Below are 23,752 nucleotides of genomic sequence, written 5' to 3'. Positions count from 1 at the left end.
TTCAAGAATGGTGCTAAAACCTTTCAATGGGGAAAGAACAGTCCTTTCAACAAATGGTATTGGGAAACCAGATATCCACATGCAAAAAAAAAAAAAAAAAAATTAATCTGGACCCTGACCTTATATGTAAGAATTAACTTAAAATGGATGAAAGACCTGCATGTAAGAGCTAAAATCATTAAAGACATGACTGTAAAAGCTAGAACTATAAAACTGGTAGAAGAAAACTTGGAGAGGGCTGGGGTTGGGGTTTAGCGGTAGCACACTTGCCTGGAGGGGGTTATAGCTCAATGGTAGATGCTGCCGGGCATGTGTGAGTCCTTGGGCTCGATTCTCAGCACAAAATAAAGGTTTATCAACAATATATATAAAAACTTGGGGAAATGCTTCATTACTTTGTATTTGGCAATGATTTATTGGATAAAACTCAAAAGCACACGCAGCATGAGAAAATACAGACCAATTGGACTTCATCAAAATTAAACGTGTGGATCAAAAGACCATGTCAAGGGCTGGGGCTGTAGCTCAGTGGCAGAGTGCTTGCCTAGCATGTGTGAGGCACTGGATTTGATCCTTAACCCCACACACACAAAAAAAATAAACAAAATAAAGGCATACTGTCTATCTACAACTACAAAAAAAATTAAAAAAAAATAAAGACTATGTCAAGCAGGTACAGTGGCATACACCTATAATCCCAGTGGCTCAGGAGGCTGAGACAGGAGGATCATAAGTTCAAAGACAGCCTCAGCAACTGAAAGGCTGCTAAGCAACTCGGTGAGACCCTGTTTCTAAATAAAATGCAAAATAGGACTGGGGATGTGTGTGGCTCAGTGGTCAAGTGCCCCTGAGTTCAATCCCTGTTTCCCCCTCAACACCCCCCAAAAAGATCATGTCAATGCCAGGCACAGTGGCGCACACTTGTAATACCAATGACTGTGGAGGTTGAAGCAGGAGGATCACAAGTTCAGGGATAGCTTTAGTAATTTAGCAAGATTCTGTCTCAGAATAAAAAGTAAAAAGGGCCAGGGCTGTGGCTCAGTGATACAGTGCTTGCCTAGCACACGTGAGGCATGGGTTCGATCCCCAGCACCACATTAAAAAAATAAGTAAACAAAAATAAAGATATTGTGTACAACTAAAAAATAAATATAAAAAAATACTAAATAAAGGTATTGTGTCCATCTACAACTAAAAAAAAATTTTTAATGGGGGGGCTGGGCTGGGGATATAGCTCAGTTGGTAGAGTGCTTGTCTCCCACACATAGGGCCCTGAGTTCAATCCCCAGCACCCCAAATGGGGGGGGGGCTTGGTATGTAGCTCAGTGGTAGAGTACTCCTGGGTTCAAGCCCCAGTACTGCAAGGGGAGAAAAAAAAAGACAATATTAACAAAGTGGAAACACAAACCACAGAATGGGAGAAAATATTTGCAAATCGTGTATCTGATAATGGATTACTATTCTGATACTTCAAGAACTCCTGCAACTCCAAAACAAAAATAACAAACAACCCAGATTAAAAATAGGCAAAAGATTTGAATAGGCTTTTCCCTAAAGAAGACACACAAATGGTCAATAAGCACACGAAAAGATGTTCAGCATCACTGACCATTTGGTGATGCAAATTGAAACCACAATGAACTGTCACTTCATACCCATTAGGAATGTTATCATTAAAACATAAAATAAGAAGGGTTATCAAGGATATGTATAAACTGAACCCTTGAGTATTATTGGTGAGCATGTAAAATTGTGCAACCAATGTAGGAAAAGGTGTAGTGAGTCCTTAAAAAGATTAAAAATTACCATAGAATTAACATACTTTCCAGAAATTCTACTTCTGAGTACACACCCAAAAGATAAAAAAGTCAGGAACTCAAACAGATATTTGTACACCCATATTTGTAGCATTATTTGCAATGGTCAAAATGTGGAAGTGGGCTGGGGTTGTAGCTTAGCAGTAGAGTGCTTGTCTAGCATGTTCGAGGCCCTGGGTTTGATCCTCAGCACCATATAAAAATAAATAAATAATTTTGGGCTAGGGATATAGCTCAGTTGGTAGGGCGCTTACCTTGCATGCATAAGGCCCTGGGTTCAATCTCCAGTACCACAAAAAAAAAAAAAAAAAAAAATGTGGAAGTAACCCAAGTGTTCACTGATAGATGAATGGATAAACAAAATGTGGTATATACATACAATGAAATATGACTCAACCTTAAAAAGGAATAAAATTCTGACACATGCTGTTGAACATGCATGAATCCTAAGGACCTTATGCTAACTGGAATAAGCTGATAGCGGAAGGAAAGTTATTGAATGATTCCATCTATATGGGATACCTAAGAGCAGCAGTCAAATCCAGAGAGACAAAAAGTAGAATAATAGTAGCAGGGCTGAGGTGGGGAATGAGAACTCAGTGTAGTAGGTTAATGAGTGTAAGGTTTCAGTTGGGGAAGATGAAACAGTTCTGGATATAGGTAGTAGTGATTGTTGCATAAAAATATGCTTTATCTCTTATTATTTATTTATTTGGTACCAGGGGTTGAACCTGCCGCAGTCTGGCTGGGCACAATTCAGGAGCCACTTGTCAAAAGAAACTAACTTTATTTTTAGAACTACAAATGCCAAACAAAACAGCTCCTCAGGAAAAAACCCTCAGAGCTCAACTGCCACCACAGGCTTCCCCAAGCCTCTCACCCCCATACAAACCTCACCACCTCCCACAATCCTCCTGCTCTTGAGGCTGATTGGCTGGGTTGTGTGGGCGGAGCCAAAGAAGTCCCCTAATGAGCAGCTCCTGGAGGAGCCAATCAGCTAGATGTTGCTGGGGCCGCTGTGAGCCAATCATCAGCTGGCAGTCTGAAGGGCAGGGAAACAGCCCAATGAACATCACCGCAGAGGAGCCAATCAGCTAGATGTTGCTGGGGCCACTGTGAACCAATCATTAGCTGGCAGTCTGAAGGGCGGGGAAACAGCCCAATGAACATCACCGCAGAGGAGCCAATCAGCTAGATGTTGCTGGAGCCCCTGTGAGCCAATTATCAGCCGGCAGCTGGAAGTTTGCTGGCAGCTGGAAGTTTGCTGGGGCCCCTTTGGCTGTGGCTCTCAACATGAACCCAGGGGCACTTAACCACTGAGCCACATCCCCAGCCCTTTTTTATATTTTATTAGAGAAAGAGTCTCACTGAGTTGCTTAAGGCCTCACTAAGTTGGTAAGGCTGACTCTGAACTTGCGATCCTCCTGCCTCAGCCTCCTGGGTGGCTGGTATCACAGGCATGCTCCACCACACCTGGATTTCTTTTTATTTTTGATAAGGAAAGTGTGAAATACACACACACACACACACACACACACACACACAATGGAGTTCTACTCAGCCATAAAAAGAATGAAATTATAGCATTTGCTGATAAATGAATGGAACTGGAGAACATTATGCTAAGTGAAAAAAGCCAGACTCAGAAAGTCAAGGGTTAAATGTTTTCTCTCACATGAGGAAGCTAGAAAGAAAAAAGGAATTAAAAAAGGCATCTCATAAAGATAGAAGGGAGATCAGTAGAATAGAACCAGGATTCAAGGGGGAAGAAGGAGGGGAGGGAAGAGGCAGTATTAGGATTGAAATAGAGAAAACTATATTATCTGCATTTGTGAATATATTTCAATAAACTCCACTATTATGTATAACTATAATGCACTAAAAAATGTGACTATACTTAATGCCTGAGGAACCATGCACTTAAAATAGTTAAAATGGCTGGGGACAGTGGCACACACCAATAAAATATAAAAAGGGCTGGGGATGTGGCTCAGCAGTTAAGTGCCCCTAGGTTCAATACCTGGTACAAAAAAAAAAAAAAAAAAAAAAAGAGTTACAGTGGAGCTAGGGGTCTAGGTTAGCTCTAGAGCAGGTACTTAGCATATGAGAAGCCAAGGGTTCAATCCCTAAAACCAAAAAAGAAAGAGAATAGAGTGGTAATTTTTATGTTGTGTATATTTGACAACAATATAAAATATTGACTTAAAATGCAAATGCATGAACATGCTGTCAAACACATTCACCACCAACAATACAGAGCACTCCCAGGGAAAAACACAAGCTTACCAAAAGAATTCTTTTAATCACATGAGCAATCATCAATAGGGAGAGCCAAGCAGATTTTCTCTTGGCACTACTTGGTTCTCACTGGCACTAGTCAGGAGCCCCCTGACATCTGGGTGGGACACCAGGAGGATTTCCAGCCCGGGTAATCTGCCTGAAGCTTTTAGCTACAAGGCCACTCTGCTGCCACCATACTGACCTGCTAGCCAAACCTAGCAGCATCCTCTACTTTCTGGATTTCTCACGGTGTGTGCAGTAAGTTTCATATCCCTGCCATATGGTTCTGGAGTTAAGAGGGTCAGGAGGGTCAGCTGGGTCCTCACTTTGCTTGCCTGGGCAGCGCTCCTCTTCCCTCTTCTTTCCCATCCTGTCTTGGTGCAGAACAACCCCATGAGGATTTCTCCACCCATATTTCCAAAGAGGCAGTGGAATCCAAGCCCACTCTACTTACAGCTTTCTCGGCAGTCTGCTCACTGGGATTTCTGCGGGAAAGGTTAAAGTCACAAGACCCTACCTATTTATTCCCACTGTCTTTTCCTCTTTTTACTCAAAAAAACCCTGAATATTGACTTTTTTTTTCTAATTAATTCCTCTTTTTTTAAGAGTCCTAATCCCACCCCACTTCCCCCAATCATTGGTAGATACTTTGAGCTGATTATAGAGAAGTTCATATAAATAGAAATGCAAATAAGAGCATGTTGAGAGCTGGGGTTGTGGCTCAGCGGTAGAACACTTGCCTAGCACATGCGAGGCCCTGAGTTCGATCCTCAGCACCACATAAAAATAAATAGATAGATAAAGGTATTGTGTCTAGCTACAACTAAAATATATATATATATATTTAATTTTTTAAAAAAGAGCATGTTGATATATTCTTTAAAACTAAGTGAAATAGATTGATTTGGGCAATAAGGGAATATAATTACTTGGGTAACTGAATAGCCTAGAATTCTAAGTCAGGCCTTATACACTTGCTAAAATCATGGGATCAGGACCCAGTTTCTTTATTTCTCAATTCTACTTCCTTATTGTTGGTTCTATTCTTGGCCTTTCCAAGATGACTGGCAGAAGCTGCTGGGCCCATGTGCTTCTTTGTTCACATGAAGGAAAGAAGAGCAAAGCACTTCTCTGCCCCCAATTGTTAACGTCCTGAATTCAGTCTGGGTGAACCTGTGCTTCCCTGATCCAGTCATTATGGTGACTGGGATAGTGTTTATTTGCTTAACAGAAACACTGTACCTCATATTAATATTCGGTCTCTAAATCAGAAGAGGGGAGCATCAGGTTTTCCTGAAGCACATGGATCATGGGAATAAATATGAGAAACCATTACCAAGAAAAGGAGGAATGAGTGTTGGTTGGCTTCTGATATGTAGCAGATAAGATAGGATTTGACATCTGATCAACAAGCATTCATTGAATACAACACTAAAAAATAAAAAATACAATCAGAAATAATTTATTCCTGGCAACTCTTTCTCTTAGTCTATACCTTTCTATTGAGATCATTTTCTCTGGGAAGTTTTATTTTAAGTGACTTCCTAGCACCTGCACTTGGTGCATCCAAATTTGCTCCTGGAAGTCCACTCATATTTGATAATGAAAATACAAACATAAGGCAAGGGGGGGTGTTGAATTATAGCCTGCTTTCTGTTACTATAACAAAATACTTGAGATGAGAAAGTTAAAAAGAGGAGAGGTTTATTCTGACACCGTTTTAGAAGTTTCAGTTCATGGTCAATTGACCCCATTGCTTTTTTTTTTTTTTTTTTTAAAGAGAGAGTGAGGGGGGGGAGAGAGAGAGAGAGAGAGAGAGAGAGAATTTTTAATATTTGTTTTTTAGTTCTTGGCGGACACAACATCTTTGTTGGTATGTGGTGCTGAGGATCGAACCCGGGTTGCACTCACGCCAGGCGAGCGCGCTACCGCTTGAGCCACATCCCCAGCCCGACCCCATTGCTTTTTGAGTCTGTGGTGAGCAGTATATCATGGTGGGAGCACATCATAGAGCAAAAACATTTACCTCATGGCAGCAGATGAAAGAAATGAAGAGGCAGGAGCTGAATACCACTATCTCCTTCAAGGTCATGCCTCCAGTGACTGGAAAACCTCCCACAAGATCCCACTTCTTAAGGTTTCTATTATCTTCCAAGGGCTCCAAACTGAGTACTGATCCTCTAAAATATGGGCTTTGGGGAGATATTTGAGATCCAAATTATAGCAGGGGGTATCTTTCCATGAGGACAGAATCACCAGGTCTAGGCTCTTTGGAAGTACTGGGGTATAAATAGTTCACTCTGGCTTCCTGCTTTTGCTCTTCTGCCCCTTCACTTCATTACCGCCCCCCTCTTTCTCTCTGTAGTGCTGGGGATCAAACCTGGGGGCCTGCCCATGCTCGTCCAGTACTGTACCATTGAGATACACCCCCAGTCCCTCTTCACCCAACTAGCCTGCCACCAAATTTCCTAAATGCATTACAATTTTTCTCTCTCAGTTAACCTTCAAAGAATTCTCATTGTAAAACTAAAGAGGTAATTGCTCATGCTGGTTATTTAATATTATATGTAATAATAATCAATGTGATAAAAATTAGAGTGAACTCCGCTGCAGCCCAAGGTAGTTTATGAACCATTTTAATGATCTTTAAGAGATGGAGACAGGCAGACTGGCAGTCTGCCCACACAGCAGGTGGTGTTGGGCACAGGCTCCTGACTAAGGATGAAAGGCCTAAGTTCTATTGTTAGCTCTGCTGCTAGGTCACTGTATGACCTTGAACAAACCAATTAACCTCCCCTGGAACTACCAGTTCCTCAACTTTAAAGCAGCACCTTTAAACTTGATGTTCTCTAAGCTCTTTTCACTTCCAGTATTCTAAGGTTTTCTAAGGAATTGATTTTGTCTTTAACAGTTCACGAATGAAAAGTTATCAGTAAAAAGAGTTTTTATTTTTTCTAGAACAAGAAAGATTGGCAGGGGATACTCCTTCAGGCTATATGAGGTTAAAGAAGAGATGTAAGTACACACAGGTAAGGGGCTACAGAGTGATCTGGATCTTTAAGGACAAGATCCTGATAGATCCTGTTCAAGGAAAAAAATTCAATAAATACTCATCAAAGCATGATAGTGAATACTTCATTCAGGATCATTGTGATTGGTAACAAGCCATGAGATTTTTTGGCGGGTGGGGGGTATTGGGGATTGAATTCCAAGGCACTCTACCACTGAGCCACATCCCCAGCCCTATTTTGTATTTTATTTCGAGACAGGGTCTCACTGAATTGCTTAGTGCCTCGCTTTTGCTGAGGCTGGTTTTGAACTCAAGATTCTCCTGCCTCAGCCTCCCCAGTCATTGGGATTACAGGCGTGTGCTACCGTGCCAGGCAAGCAATGAGATTTTGCAGTGGTGGAGAGAGATTGGGCTCAACTCCAAAGGCAACATGAGCAAGTGGGAATTTATAGCCAGGGACCCAGGATGGGGGTCATTGGATGGAAAATTACTCGAAGGAAACATCAAGGGCAAGGGGGAGTCTGTCAAAACCAACCTAACAGGATTCTTGCTGTTTGCAGACTTTACATAGGAGATGATAGAGAATGAGGAGCCCAATTAGATATTGAGGGTGATCAGATATCAAGGCTGGGGGTTCTTGCTAGACTGATTTAGCAGGGTTCTTTGCTAAAATTGAATTTTACAAGAGTCACAAATGGGCCTAGGGGAAGGTTCAGGAACCTGACCGAAGTTGGGCAACAACTAGCCAATGGGATTACAGAGTCTCTAGTGAATCTCCAATAGGAGATAGAATCTCGAGAAGCAGCATGGATTGAACTTCAGGAGCCTTCATCCTTTTTGGGCTGGGGAAAGGATGAATTTTCTAGGTTCACTGGATTCTCTTCTTCAGAATATTTTCAGAGACCCAGGTCTTTCTAGAAATCTTTTTCTACAAAAGGCCCCAACTAGGGAGGAGCATCCAAGGATTTGCCCAGTTTACCTAAATTGAGATACACCTATAATCCCAGCTAGGCAGGAATTGCCAGCCTGTGCAATTTAGCAAGACTCTGTTTAAATTTTTTTTTCTTTTTTTTTTTTTAAGAGCTAGAATGTAGTTTAATTGTAGAGCAGTCTGGGTATAGTCTCCAGGACTGCAAAAGAAGGGGGGGGGGGAGAGAAAGAGAGAGAGAGAGAGAGAGAGAGAGAGAGAGAGAGAAAGAGAGAGAGAGAGAGAGAGAGAGATAGAGAGAGAGAGAGAGAGAGAGAGATGAATTAACCTTTGCTCTCTCTCAAAATCTCACTTAAACTGAATATGGTGGTACATATCTGTAATCCCAGAGACTAGAGAGGCTGAAGCAGGAGGATTGCAAATTCAAAGTCAGCCTGGGCAATTTAGCAAGACCCTGTCTCAAAATAAAAAATATAAAAAGGATTGGGGATGCAACTCAGTGGTAGAGCGCACTAGATTCAATCCCCCAGTACTGGGGGAAAAAAAAAAGAAAAGGAAAGGAAAGGAAACCTCATTTAAAATAACCAAGAAAGGCCAGACACAGTAGTATACACCTGTAATCCCAGAGGCTGAGGTAGGAGGATTGCAAGTTTGAGGCCTGCCCAGGAACCGAGGCCCTGTCTCAAAAAAATAGAAAGGGCTGGAGTTGTGGCTCAGTGGTAATATAAGTCCCTGGGTTCAATCCCCAGTGCCCCAAACAAAACCACCAAGAAGGAATTTAAAAAAACGGTGGCAACGCCTATAATCCCAGCGGCTAGGGAGTTGGAGGCAGAAGGATCACAAGTTCAAAGCCAGCCTTAGCAATTTAGCGAGGTGCTAAGCAACTCAGTGAGACCCTGTCTCTAATAAAATACAAAATAGAGCTAGGGATGTGGCTCAGTGGTCAAGTGCTCCTGAGTTCAATCCCTGGGATCCCCACCATCCCCTGCCCCCCCCCAAAAAAAAACCCAAAACACATGAATCCATAGGAATTGAGAAAAGGCAGAAATAACTAAACATTGGAAGCTTTTTTGCCTGAGCAAATGCTAAACTGGCTTAGTAGACTGGTTAAGCAGATTAGTAAAGTAATCCTAAATCACTGATGATGAAAGGTAAGAAGCTACCTGATTTCCACCGCAAAACCCAAAGTGCTCAGAAATTGGCAGCACCAGACATGGGGGGTGGGGTGGCACAAAGGGTACAGATAAAAGGGAATCAAAGCTCTTTTAGGAAGCTGGCAGATGCCTCTCCCCAGTTTGTGAAGCAAGGAAAGTGCTCTTCCCCACCTCAGTAGAAGACAGAAGGCCTGACTGTTCTTGGAGAAGTGTTCATGGAGAAGAAAGTTTTCTGTATCTCCGCACTCGGAGACCACAGGCACAACTCAGGACAGGGAGATGCAGGTGGAATCCTAGAATCTGAGGACAAAGAGAACATCTTCAAGTTTCTAGAACTAAAACAAGGGTGTGACATGAACGCTTGCATGCTGCATGTTGAAACCATCAGCCCCCTTCTTCCTCTCAACTCCCAGACACACTAACAGACAGGCCTGATTATCCAGAAGACTAGAAAATTCTTCTCTGAGCATTCTGACAAAGTCCAAAAGAAAGCTTTAAAATTCTAACATAGTAACTTTCCAACTGTTTGGTTCTGCTAGACCCATGTACAGAGAAGTCTCAACCTATCCTCTTGAAACATCTAATCAGTTTTTTATGCCCAGTCCTTAAATGGAAAAAAGAAGCCAGAGATCACCGTCCATCTGAGGAGAGCCTTAGAGAGACCAAATGAAATAAATAGATGATGCCAACTTTGAGACAATAGACTGTCCAGGGAGAAGAAAATAGTTTTTAAAATCACCAAATTCCTCAGAGAGATGGATATTACATCAGTGAAAGAGAAAAATGGCATGTTTATAAGACGGAATATTTAAAGAACACAAAAGGAGCCTTGAAAATTAAAAACAGTAAAAATTAAAATAAACAGTAAAAAGGTGGAGAGAGGGCTGGGGTTGTAGCTCAGTGGCAGAGCACTTGTCTGGCATGTGTAAGGCACTGGGATCGATTCTCAGCACCACATACAAATAAATAAGGATATTGTGTGTCCATCTCCAACTAAAAAAAATATTTTACAAAAAGGTGGAGGGCCTCAGCTGTGGCTCAGTGGTAGAGCACTCGCTTAGTGTGGGTGAGGCATTGGGTTTGATCCTCAGCACCACATAAAGATAAATAAATAAAGGTATCGTGTCCATCTATAACTGAAAAATATTTTTTAAAAAAGTGGAAAGAGAGCTCTGTCTCTCATTAACTAAAGAACAAAAAGGAATGTAGGACAGAAAAGGTAAGAATATTAGATGACCTGATCAAAAAAGCTCAGTATTCAAATAAAAAGTCCAGAAAAAAAAAAAAAAAGGAACAAAGAAAATAGAGGGGAGTAAATATTCCTCAGAATAATTCAGGACCATATCTCAGAAGTTGCATATTGAAAGGGCCAATAAAGTAACCAGCATAGTACTCTAAGTTAGGCCCATACCAAGGCATATTTTAGTGAATTTTAGAATCCGGAACATCTTCAAGCTTCTAGAAAGAAACCAAAATTTAAAAAAAAAAAAAAAGATCAGGAATCAGAATTCTCAGGGCTTTTTGTCAAGCCCCACCCAGGTACACAGAGCTTCCAATAAAATTTATTTTGTGCTCTTTACTTTTTTTTTTTTTTTTAATTGCTGTACTGGAAATTGGATCCAGGGTCTCATGCATGGTAGGTAAGTGGTAAGTGCTAAACCACTGAACTACATCCTTAGCCTAAGTGTTCCATTTTTTTACCCCCAGGGCCTTTTGCATACCAGGTAAGGGTTTTGCCACTGAGCTACACCCCCAGCCCTTTTAATGTTTTATTTTGAGACAGATCTTGCTAAATTGTTCAGGGCTGAAGCTAGCCTCGAACTTGCAATCCTTCTTCCCCATCCTTCCTAGTCCCTGGGATTACTGGCAGTTTCCTTCCACCACACCCAGCTCCTAGTGTCTATGCTGAAGTATGAGTCAAAGATAGAGCCAAAGAAAATTTGGAAAGATGACTGTAAAAGATTGAACAGTCTAAAAGCTGAAAATTCCCTCCCTCCTCCAATACTCCCTGATGGGCTAGTGGAACGGATGAGCCACTGCTCACTCATCCCTCACTCCTCCGTTTGACCCCAGCTCCAACACCCAATTTGTTCCTATCCCCACCCCAATCATATCCCTCTCCATTCCTCTCTTTGTCTCTCTCTCTCTCTCTCTCTCTCTCTCTCTCTCTCTCACACACACACACACACACACACACACAAAATTTGAGGGCATGCATCATGCTGCTTTTCTTGAGAGCAAACATTGTTAATTATGTCCCTGCCCAGGAAATAGGCAAAGATCCCAAGGGCTCAGGCCTTGCCAGTAGGGAGCTGCACTTCTTTCTGGACAAAGAGTCAGACCAGATTTAGTGACAAATTCTAAATTGGTATGAGACTTTCCCATTTCCTTGAAGCATAATGCTCCATTGATTGCAAGCTGAGTCATATATTGAGCCTGCTTCTCACACTGTCAGCGGGAAGTATAATTCCTGAATGACTCCCAGCAGACATTTATAGATTTTTCAGTCTGTTGAGTTATAAAAGATAACCAAAGTCTTTTTTTTTCTTCTTGAAGTCCTTTAAATAAATCTTGATCTCAACTGCTAAGTCATTGAACATAATTACATACAACACACTGAGAATGATCTGCATAAAAACAAGAATTGAGGTAATGAGGATTAAAAAAAAAAAATCCAAGCCAATGTGCAAAGGAACAAAGACCGGAGGGCTAAAGACTGGAGTTCCACTTTCCATTGGCTCCTGTTTAAGAGGTAAAAGAAAGAAAAATAACTGTACAAGGAGATAGGTCAAAGAAGGGAATGAGAAGAGGTTAAGGCACCAGGATAGGAATCAAAGAAAGAAAATACTTCAAGAAAGATGGCAGGCTGAATATAGTGCCCAGTCCATCCAGTCTCAGGTCTTAAAGGCAGGACTTCTGACTCCAACTATCTGAGGACCTTTGGCTGCTGGATCCCACTCTGCCTCAGCAGTGTTAAGCCAAAAGTGCTTAGGATTTAGTGCTTCCTGACACTCACCCTGAAATAGGAGCCCCTAACCAAGGACTGGCCAGAGTTGGTGTATAAATACCTCACATTCCTCACCTCTTAGCATAGCTATGAGCTCATTATGTACACTGACTCCTGAGTTCCCCAGAAGAACTAAGCTTCAGTTACTAACAGTGGTAACTGACATCGAGGGAGATATACAAGAGCTTAGGCAGCCAGGGCAAAATATGGAGTGAAGAGGTCAGGGGCTGAGCCAGAACAAAGGAGCATGGAGCAGGTCTTCTGATGAGGTCAACTTCCTGGTTAACAAAAGTGCTTGTAGGGCTGGGGATGTGGCTCAAGCGGTAGCGCGCTCGCCTGGCATGCGTGCGGCCCAGGTTCGATCCTCAGCACCACATACCAACAAAGATGTTGTGTCCGCCGAGAACTAAAATAAATAAATAAATATTTTTAAAAAAAGTGCTTGTAGACCCCCCCCAAAAAAAGTGCGGGTGACCCAATCAGACAGACACTTCCATATCCCTAAGCTCCTAAGTGGGAGATCCAATAGAAAAACTAAAACAGACGCTTGGACCCTGGGGCACCAATCAATAACAGTGAGGAGCACGTGGACAGGGAGGAGATAAGGAAAGGAGGAAATTTCAGAGACCATAAAAAGAATAGGCCAAAAACTGATCCACCAGATTCCCAGCTCTGGGGCCCCTTCTTTTCTGGGAAATCTGTCTCTGTTGCTTTTGCAATAAAACTGCTGCTTGCTTGCTATCTCTGTGTTCCTGTTCTTCAATTCTTTGCTGAATTGAGACAACAAACCCAGCACCCCTAGACAGTAACAACTTGACAAAACACCATTTATTGCCTTCTTTCCTTTTTCTTTCTTACTCCCCTATACCCCCTTGTACCATCCCAAAACGACTGGGTTAAGGAAAAATCCCTAATAAGATAGCCTAAAGAGCTTTGAGAAATCAAGGTGAGTAGAGTAGAAAAGGCAGAAGTCAAACTGCTAGATTCTGAAAGTTGTAAATGAGGACTTGGATACAGAAATGGAAAACAGCTCTTTCAAAAGTTTGGCACTTAGAGGAAGGAAAAAAAAAAAAAAAGATAGTGATTCCATTGAAATCTTTCCCTGGGGTCAGACCCTATGAATGAGGGTAGGTAGGGGCAAGACATTCCTGGTATTTTTCATCTGTTAATGGTAACCACCAGGTAAAGGCCCAAAAGTTAAGAAGTGAAGCTGAATGAGAATTATGATAAAGAGAAAGCTCAAGATTCAGAAGGAGTCTTCCCAAAACAAACCTTTCAAGGTTAAGGCAAGGACGACATGGCTAGATACAAGAAAGGGCTTTCCTTAGAAACTTTCTTAGAAACTTTTTGTTTGGAAAAGCTTCTTTTGGACCTCAGTAGCAGAACACTCCCATCCTGGCTCCCACACAAGGTAACAATTACATCTCCTAACTTGACGCATGTATAGCTCTAGAGGCACAGGAAGACTTTCCAATGGATTAGAAAGCAAGAGGATTCTAATATAACTACTTTCAGATCCTTAATTTTCTTAAATTTTTAAAATAAATTATCAATATGGGTTCATGTCCTGCAGGATGTCCTTTCCTCTCCTACCATCTTGCAGTTATCCTTGCAAAAGAGAAGCACACACCTCACTCATCCTGAATCTCACTCTGCACCAAAAAGGTGTGTGTGTGTGTGTGTGTGTGTGTGTGTTGACATTTTGGTGTTAAGAAAATGACTCACTTGAATACATTTTTTTTGTAAGCAAGATGTTTTCCACTCTTTAATTGCAACAAAATTGGAGATGAATCTAAACAAATTATCAGCTGAGAGCTCAACAAAATAATTTTCAAGCTGGGTGCAGTGGCACACACCTGTAACCCCACAGACAGGGGAGGCTGAGGAGCATTGCAAGTTCCAGGCCAGCCTCAGCAACTTAGTGAGCCCCTAAATAAGTTAGTGAGACCCTATCTCAGAATAGAATATAAAAAGGGCTGGGGATGTGGCTCAGTGGTTAAGTGCCCCTGAGTATATAAAAAAAAGCAAAACAAAACAAAAAATTGTAAAAAACATGTCATAGGACTTTCTAGCATATAACTTAAGAGGTATTTAAAGCTGGGTGACATTTGTTTATGGTAAAATGTCTACTATTCTTATTATTTTATTTATATAAGTATATTTCAGGATTCACATGTATATAAACAAACAAAAAAAGGAATATGATTGATGCTGTATTGGGTCTCATTCCAGCAATAAGAACAGCTGAGTATGGTGGCACACACCTATAATCCCAGCTGCTCAGGAGCCTGAGGTAGGAGGATCCCAAGTTCAAGGCCAGGCTGAGCAATTTAGCAGAATCCTGTCTCAAAATTAAAAACATCAAAATTTAGAAAAGGCTAGCTGGGGATGTAGCTCAGTGGTAGAGTATCCCAGTTTCAATCTCTAGTAAAGAAAAAAAAAATTCATCCATACATTTACAAACCAATTAAAAAAATTTTTTAAGTTGTAGATGGACACCTTTATTTTATTTGTTTTTTTATTTTTATGCGGTGCCTCATGCATGCTAGGCAAATGTTCTACTACTGAGCCACAACGCTGGCCCCCAATTTTTTAAACTATTTTTTTTAGTTGTTGATGGACTTTTATTTAATTTATGTATATGTGGTGCTGAGAATCGAACCCAGTGCCTCACACATGCTAGGCAAGGGATCTATCACTGAGCTACAACCCCAACTCTATGAACCAATTTTTAAAAATAAACTTCCACCTTACTAATAAACTTATTTCCAATAAATTTTATTTTCATGTTTGATGTTATTTATCAAAGTTTGTGATATATTTATGTTGTTTTAGTCAAATGTGCATATATATTAATTTTCATGGTAGCTCAATCAGAATAAATTTTTAAATAATTAAAGTCTAATGGTCATAGCTAATGTTTTAAAATTGCATTTTAATTTTATAACATACCTTTGTTTTGTAAAGAACTATGGTAATGTGATCAATGAAAATTTTCAAGCATAAATAAATTCTGTGAAGGAAATGGAATAGCACTTTAAGTTCAAGGAGTTAAACAATATAAAATTTTGGGTGAAAAGAAAAGGTTCGTGTATTTTAAGATGGATATCAATTGGTGAGTATATTGAATTGTTATGGTATTTAGATTTTACAGAATTCATTTGAAAAGAATAATATAACAATTTATCTTAACATGATAATATGTAGGGGCTGGGGTTGTGGCTCAACGGTAGAGTGCTCGCCTAACACTTTATGCGCTGGGTTCGATCCTCAGCATCACATAAAAATAAATTAAAAAAAATAAAGGTATTGTGTCCAACTACAACTAAAAAAATATTTTTAAAAAATGATAATATGTAGCCGGGCATGGTGGTACATGCCTGTAATCCCAGTGACTTGGGAGACTGAAGCAGAGAATTACAAATTCAAGGCCACTCTCAGCAATTTATCAGGACCCTAAGCAACCTACTGAGACCCTGTCTCAAAATAAAACAGAAAAAGGGCTGGGGATGTAGCTTAGTGGTAAAGCTTCCCTGGATTCCAAACCTAGTACCAAAAAACTATCTATATACTATATCTATAGATATATAGATATAGTATATAGATAGATGTATATAAAAAATATCAGAAACTATATCCTTTATCATGATTAAAATTATGAGAAAAATTTTAAATGTCAAGTTAAAATATGCAAGGGATAAAGAGTTTTTAAATTATTTTAGGGAATAGGTAAGTAAAAATATATGAAGAGCACCAAGTTAAGGTTCTGCAAGGAAAATTCATTTTTGTTTTGCTTTGTTTTGTTTTTAAATTAACCAAGGCTCCAGAGGACCACACTCACCAAAAATCTCCTAGTACTGATAACTGCTCTTTAGCTCTGAGGATAAAACTTCTTGGCGTGAACCAGGTTCATAAAGCTCTTTGCCCATTCAAACTCCATCGGCCTCATATCAGTGCAGCCTTCTCCCTCCTCCTTCATTTCCCGCTCTGCCTCCTGCCTCAACTCCAAACTAAAGCAGGCAGGATCCTTGCAGCTCCCTCAAACCACCACAGTATGTCACATCTTTGGGTCTTTGCTTGGCATGACCTTTACCTCTCCCTACTCTCAGTTCTCCTTCTCCACCCAGCAGGGATTTTCTCCCAGAAATTGTCACTCATAATTGACCCTGAATTTAAGGCAACACCATGCCAGTTTTCCCAGAGTGAGGAGTTTCCATGGTCAGAGGGACTCCAAAAGGGGAGACAGTTGAAAGAATCACAATTTGGCCTGGGGAGAGTGGTCCCGGTATTAAGGTGTTAACTTGTGTCTTCTTCCTCCTGAAAGAGCTTCAGAAGGCAATCACTCTTCTATAGCCTTCCACAGTCTTAGAGCACTTTCTTAAGATAATAGGATCCAAATTCTTTTAACATTTGAGTTACAGTGTTCCCAATTACCAGCTCCTACTTCAAATAGCAGTTATGTTGTGATCTTAAAAGAAACAGTCTCCCCTAATTAATTGAACTCATTATGCTTGTATATTCAATTCTGCCAATGTATGCCTTAGAGCATCACTTCAAAATAATTTGTCTATGAAGATTCAGGGCTCCTAGTCTCCTAAAAATAACTTTGAGAGATGCATTATAAATCTTCTGTGAATATATGTATGTGTGTTTGGGGGAAGTGGGAGTTGGAAAGGTTAATTCTAAAATTACCCTAAGGAAAGTTTCTAGAATTTTCACAGGTCAGCATATGGTCAAGAGCAGACAAACCATAGAGACGTGTTATCTGATTAAACTCCAGTATTCTATCTGTCCAATTTGTCCAATTCAATCAAGTATTTTAAAAAGCCTGTAGAGCAACTTAGTTAGGAGCACAGATTCTGGAGCTATGCAGCCTGGGTTTGAATTTTATTTCTAAAGAGCTGTGTGACCATGGGCTGGCCACTTAACTCTTCTGCTCCTAAATTTCTTCATTTGTAAAATGTGGTTAATACTAGAGGCTGCCTCCTAGGCTTGTTATGAGCATTATATGAATTAATATGTGTAAAGTGCTTAGAAAGGGTCTGAGAACATAGTAAGTGATGTATCAGTATTTGTCAAACAAGTCTGTGTGAAGTACCTGCAGCATGAACCAAAAAAACAGAAACTATTGTTGTGTTTATAGGCATTCTTTCTCAGCTGGAATCTCTAAACTTCCAGAGAATAACTGGATTCAACAGAAGTTCAAGAATTATTGAACCATGAGAACAGATTTCCTAACTCTCCATAGAGAGTCCTTTGTTCAAATTGTCTAGGGCTCACTGAGAAAAGATTTTGTGCGGTCAGTTTTTTTTTTAATTGCTAAGAAAATCTGACAATTGACAAAAGAAATGTTTTAAATAAATTGTTTTAAATTAGCAAAGGTGCCATCCCCGCGGCTTTCATCCCAGGAGATTTATTTCCATCACTGATCTGCTTGCCCAGGAAGGGAGGTTGGCATATGCGTCACGGCACGGAGTCCAGGTCAGCAGGCAGCCTTCCACAGCAGGGCTCCCCTTGGTACACAGGGCTGTGAAACCAATTTTGGGTTACTATGGTAACCAAGGGAGCTCCTAGAAATTTTTCTAAAGTGAAACATTCATCAGGCCATCAACAGGCATAGCCTGGGGGTAGGAGTAGGGGAGGAGAGAGACAAAAATATACTACTGTCCCTGACTCCACCAAGTCTGTTGGTAAGAAAAAGTGTAGAAGATCATTGAATTATTTCTTCAATTTAAATATGTTCTTTTGTTTGTTTGTTTCACATTTTAAAGCTTCCAAGATCAGATGCCTCCATGGATGAGTCCACTTACTGTTAGGGGTTCCCCTGAAACTAACCTGTTATTAATTAATGGACCAAAAGGCGTCTTACAATCTATATCTTTTGGGAACTGAAGACATTTGGGATACTGGTGTTCCAGGTGCCATGTCAGAAGCCCATACAAATGACAGCAGGTACCAAGCCATGGGAGGAGGGGGAAACATCACTCCAGCCCTCAAATTCCCCAGGAAGCTTTTTGCAAGCTCCTGCCTTGGTTCTGAATTATTTGGACACAGAAAAAGATACAGGATTCCACCATCAGGATGCTAATCGAATTGTCTTCTCTTTTTCTATCAAGTAAACGTGGCACACCAACTTTACCTTGTGATATACGCAGGATAGAGCGACAGGTACAACAGGAATCGGTGGTGGCCAGACTTCTGCTTCTTGATGACCAGCATGTTAGCATGCCCTGGATCTTCTAGCTCTATGCCCAGACAGTAGGGGACAGCCCTGATTGAGGAGGCTCTGTCTGAACTGCCAATTTTTAGCATGGCTACTCAGGGGCATAATCCCTCTAGCCAAACAAATATTGAATCCTATAATGGGGGGTCTGTACATACTATTGTGCCTGCACTACATTCTTACTTGTGGACTAGAGGGATAGTACTGTCTCAAAACCAAGGACAGCAAACACATAACCCTTCCTATATCACACTTATACTGTTCTAAGAGTCTTACATCATTAGCTCATCTAAAACAATCACTTTATAGTAGGGATCATTATTATCTTCATTGTAACAATGACACCGAGAGGTAAGGTGACCTACCTGCTCAAAGCCTCCGTACTTAGTAAGAAACTGAGATCTTAACCCAGTTGGACTTCAGGAGGTAAAGGGTGCGGAGGGCTTGTGTTTAATTTTAACATCTAGCTGCTCAGGTGTGGGTTCAGGTGGAGACAGAGTCCCTGACTGTCAGGCCACCACATATGACCAACTGCTAAAAAAGAGAAACCCTCCCCTTTGCATACTTTATAGTTCCCCTTCCACAATCCCTTCATCTGCTTCCCTAGAGGGACTAGGGATATAACAGAGAACAGACAAGCAGCTGCTGGAACTAAAACAACAACAATAAAATAAACAAAAAATCTCCAACCCAAGGATGACAAAGGAAATGCTCTCGGAGAAAGAACATGAACTGGGGTAGTTGTCAGTCTGCAATTCCTGATCTATTCCTTTGTTTCCCACCCCCACAACCGGAATCCCACCTCTCTTTAGAGCTCAGCCTCCAGGAAACGGAACCGGCATGTTGTTTTTCTGTCCCCATCCTATTTCTCTGCAAGTAGACAAAAGCAATATCATTGATCTGGAAACACTCAGATGGGGTCTTGAAGAATGAGTAGGAGTTTTCTAGAGGGAGTTTGAAAAAGGGAAAAAGTAGATTCCAGTAGAAAGAAATAGCAAGAACTATGACAGAGCTGAGAAGCAGACAGCATAGACTTTTGAGGATCTGGGAGTAGTTTCATGTGATTAGAGAGTATAGGCACAAGATGAAGCTGGAGAGGGAGGTGAGGTCAGCCGTCAGCAGGACCCCTCCAGTATCAATTGAAGAAAGTTCGCTTTTACCTGGAGGCAGTGAGGAGCCCTTAGAGAATTTAAGTTGGAGAATAAGATGCTCTGATTTGTGTTTGGAACCTTCACTCCAATGGCTGCAAAGAGAGGTCAGAACCAGTGGGGAACTGCAGGCAGGCCAAGCTGCTTGTACTAAAGCAGAGACTCCAAGGAGAGAAGGCAGAGTTCCCAGTGATATTCAATTGGTGGGAATGACATTGTTTAATGATTGGAGAAGGGAAGTGAAAAGGAGATTGCAAAGTGAATAATATTAGAAGCAGCTCAGGAAAATGATTCAGAAATTGGTACTACTGGTGTTTTTCGTTTTGTTTTGTTTTTTGGTGTTATTTCAATTCTAGGTTTTTTGTTTTTGTTTAAGTCTTTGTTTCTTTGGGGTTTTCTTGTTTGTTTGTTTTTGTTTTTGTTTTGTTTTGTTTTGTTTTTTTGAGGGGGCGTTCTGGGGAAGCAGCCCAGGCCCTCACATATGCCAGACAGGGACTCCAGCAGGGATCTACACTCTCAGCTCCTGGTTCTGCATCATTTTAATTGAATTGTTTCAACCTTCTATGAGCAAATCCTATAGAAATGTTTCAAATGCTCATTCAGCTCTAGTCCAGTTGTATCTGAGATGTCTCATAGAGGAAACAGGGAACCCATCTTTGAGGAAACACGGGGCTGGATTTCATAGGCAGTTTCTTGTGTCAGTGTTAGGTGGAGACATAGCCTGTGGTGCCTCCGTGGTGTCCACTTCCTGGGCTCTGGTCCCTCTCTCATGCCAAGATTCTCCAGCTGGTGCTCCCCTTCTTCGGTTGTTCAGCCTCTAATTGACTGGATCCTCAGAGGCAGGCACCTATGTGCCATCTAGTCAACGCCCCAGGGGACAGAGCAGTATCTTATCAAGGCAACTCCCTATCTACAGATGCAGGACAAGATCAGGAGAGAGAAGTGGCAGATAGGTGTCAGGGAAAACTGCTCATTAGGTCAAGGTCACCCTGGGGAGACCGAGCTATGGATAACCCAGTGCTCAGAGGATTTGTTCAGAACAAGCCTTGGGGGTTGGTTTCAGAGTTCAGTTTGGTACAGCCTCCCCAGAGACAGCACCTGTGTCTCAGTAGGTAAGAAAAAGCTTTGGCTGTTGACTACAAATCCAACCGCCTACAGGGACTAGGCAAGAGTGAAATGGGCTGAAGCCGACCAGCGTCCTGGACCATTCGTGCCTCATCTAGAAGGGGCAGCTTCCCAGCTGAGGTCATGTGGGAACACCAAGCCAGGGAAGGAAGAGCTGCCAACTTTTCAAGAGAAGGCAGAATTCAAATTTTCATAACCCAACTCCTGATTTTTGGATGTTGGCACTTAGTTCATTTTTAAAATGTTGAGCGGGCCAAACAAAGTTTGCCTATGGGCCAGATTTGGTCCTACAATTTGCCAATTCTGCTCTGAAACTTGGGTAGTAAACACTGAATTTCAACCCTCTAAAGCTAGAGCAGGAAAAAGGCTGGAGTTACCAGAAAGCTGGAAACAGGCAGATTGGTTCATTGGATCTGAGAAGTCATTAGTTCAATTCCTAACCGCATAGAAAGGGAAACTGAGGCTTGGAGAGAGGTGCTCAAGGGCACACAACTATTTCCAGGAAGCGCTTGTCACAAGAACGAGGAGACTCAAGCCAGGCTTTTACAAAGCAGCATCCATGTCCATTAGTTCCCTCATTTACTTGTATGTTTTTCCATTCACTAGTTTGTGGCTATGACTAGTACATCTGTCCTCAGCTGAACCCTGGAGATTGTCCTAGGCTTCATCTGGAGTCTCTGTTCCTACCTCTTGCCTGGAGCTAGGGCCTCTTCTAAATCTGTTGGCTCTAAGCCCCTGGGCTTCTTGACTGCACCTGTCTGAGCCCACATTGTGCTGGGCATGACACACAGCTAATCAAGGGCAAAAATAGGACTTGACCTAAGTCTGAGTCCTGTGCCGGGCCCACAGAGATTCACTGCTTCTTGGGATTAATATCTCCCTGCATAAAGGAAAGGCAAGTTTGAATGTCATTTGGTGTATGCAAACTATAAAATAAGTTTGAATACATTTTGATTTTGCTCTTTTTTGCCTTTTTTTTTTTTTGGCAAAGGTCAGAGCCTACTTATCCAGTAGGCACACAGAAAGCTCAGCATCTAGGATCTACAGTACTTTTTTTTAATATTTATTTTTTAGTTGTAGATGGACACAATATCTTTATTTCCTTTTTATGTGGTGCTGAGGATCGAACCCAGGGCCTCACGTGTGCTAAGCAAGCACTCTACCACTGAGCCACAACCCCAGCCCTCCACAATACCTTTAAAGGACCACAAAAATGCTCTACTTTTAAAATTTCTTTTAAAATCAGAAATAAATAAATATGATAATGAGTACATAAAAATGAATTGACTGTATTTAATGTCACTAAACTATGTTTTTAAAAATAGTAAAAATGGTAAATTTAGTCAGGCATGGTTGCACACACTTGTAATCCCAGCTACTCCAGAGGCTGAGGCAGAAGGACAGAAAGTTCCAATCCAATCCTTGGTCAAGTTAGCAAGACCATGTCTAAAAACAAAAAATTAAAAAAGGGCTGTGGATGTAGCTTAGAGTAAAGTGCCCCTGGTTCAATCCCAGAACTGCAAAAAAAAAAAAAAAAAAAAAAGGTAAATTTTATGCATGTTTTATCACAACAAGAAATGAATTTAGCTTGGATTATTTTCTTCTTTATATGAATGCAGCTATAAAATAGAATTTTTAATATTTTTCTATGAAAAAGGGACCCACAAATTCAATATTTCCCAAAGCTCATGAAAAATCAGAATTTGGCCCTGAGTATTTGGCTAATTCATATTAATGATAAGTTTTGTAGTTATGGGCCAAATCATGTGACTTGTACTTGTCTCACTTGTTCCTGGCTGCAAGATCTAACTACAAAGTTTACACACTCTGACACAGATTTCTATCACCTACCACCTTTAGAGATCGTTCAGGTAAGATGCTCAGTATAGTTGTTCTAAGAGACTTGGGTTTTTGTTTGTTTGTTTGAATATTTATTTATTTATGTATTTTTTTTTTTAGTTTTAGGTGAACACATTATTTTGCCTTTATGTGGTGTGGAGGATCGAACCCAGTGCCTCATGCATGCTAGGCAAGCACTCTACCACTGAGCCACAACCCCAGCCCTGAAGAGACTTGTTTTTGTCTGTTAGGCAGGTCCCACCTTATTTAGCACAGTCCAACAAGACACATGGAGAAGGTCAGTTTCACTCCAAAGAGGTTTTATGATGATTTTTTGGTCCCAGGGATTGAACCTAGGGCCTTGTGCATGCAAAGCAAGCATTCTACCAACTGAGCTATATCCCAGCCCTGATGATTTTCTATATTAAACCAATCTTTTTCTTTGGACTCCCAAGCAGCATTCTAGTGGACCTCTCTGTCATGGTTTTTGTTCCCATCCAATCCAGAATGACCTCTGTACATATATGTCTTCCTGGAATAAGATTATTCAGTGACTTCCATCATTTTCATTATTTCAGAAAGCTTGATTTTTATGGTTTGGATTTGGAACCCCACCCCCACCCCAAGGGCCGATATGTCAAAGGCTTGGGTCCCCAGTGCACCAGAAGTGGGACTTTTGGAAGTGATTGGGCCCTGAGGACTCTGATCTTGCAATGGGTTAATCCATTGATGAGTTCAAAGTCACATGAGCGCTTGGGAGCTGAAGCCCAGTTGTACATAGGTTACTGTGTGGGGGCATGTCTTGAAGGCTATATCTTGTCTCCAACCCTTTTCACCCCCTCTGCTTCTTGGCTGCATGAGGTAAGCAGTTTGCTCTGCCACACCCTCCCCACCATGATGTTCTACCTTACCACAAGCCTACAGGGATGGGACCAAGATACCATGAACTAAAAATCTCTGAAGCCATGAGCTAAAATAAATCTTTCCGTCCTTTTCGTTGTTTTTCCCTAATATTTTGCCACAGCAATGGAAAGCTGGTTAACACATGGATGGAAATCCCACTTCTCCTCATGGTAATGCTTTATAAAGTAACTAAAATTTTCTTTAGTTTGGCTTGGAATGGTACCAGTATGTCAGTAAATAAGTAAATTTGGAGGAAACAGCTGGGTTATTCTTCCAGATGTAATGAGGTCTTTCACCCACAAGCCCTTGGGGGAAAGA

General features: G+C 41.2%; 1 long non-coding RNA gene across 1 annotated transcript; it reads right to left on the bottom strand.

The window, feature by feature from the left end:
• Positions 1–17,585: 17,585 nt before the first annotated feature.
• LOC308653486 lies at positions 17,586–19,693 on the bottom strand. Its single transcript, XR_014023053.1, has 3 exons — positions 19,580–19,693; positions 19,222–19,289; positions 17,586–17,723 (listed from the first exon to the last, which is right to left on the bottom strand). It is a non-coding gene; the product is annotated as an uncharacterized lncRNA (long non-coding RNA).
• Between the last annotated feature and the right edge of the window lie 4,059 nt (positions 19,694–23,752).

The sequence above is a fragment of the Spermophilus citellus genome (genome assembly GCF_964194105.1).
Source record: "Spermophilus citellus genome assembly, chromosome: 7".
In the NCBI taxonomy this organism is placed as follows: domain Eukaryota; kingdom Metazoa; phylum Chordata; class Mammalia; order Rodentia; family Sciuridae; genus Spermophilus; species Spermophilus citellus.
Note: the sequence above shows the minus strand (reverse complement) of the source record. Positions and strands in the feature narration are given on the sequence as shown.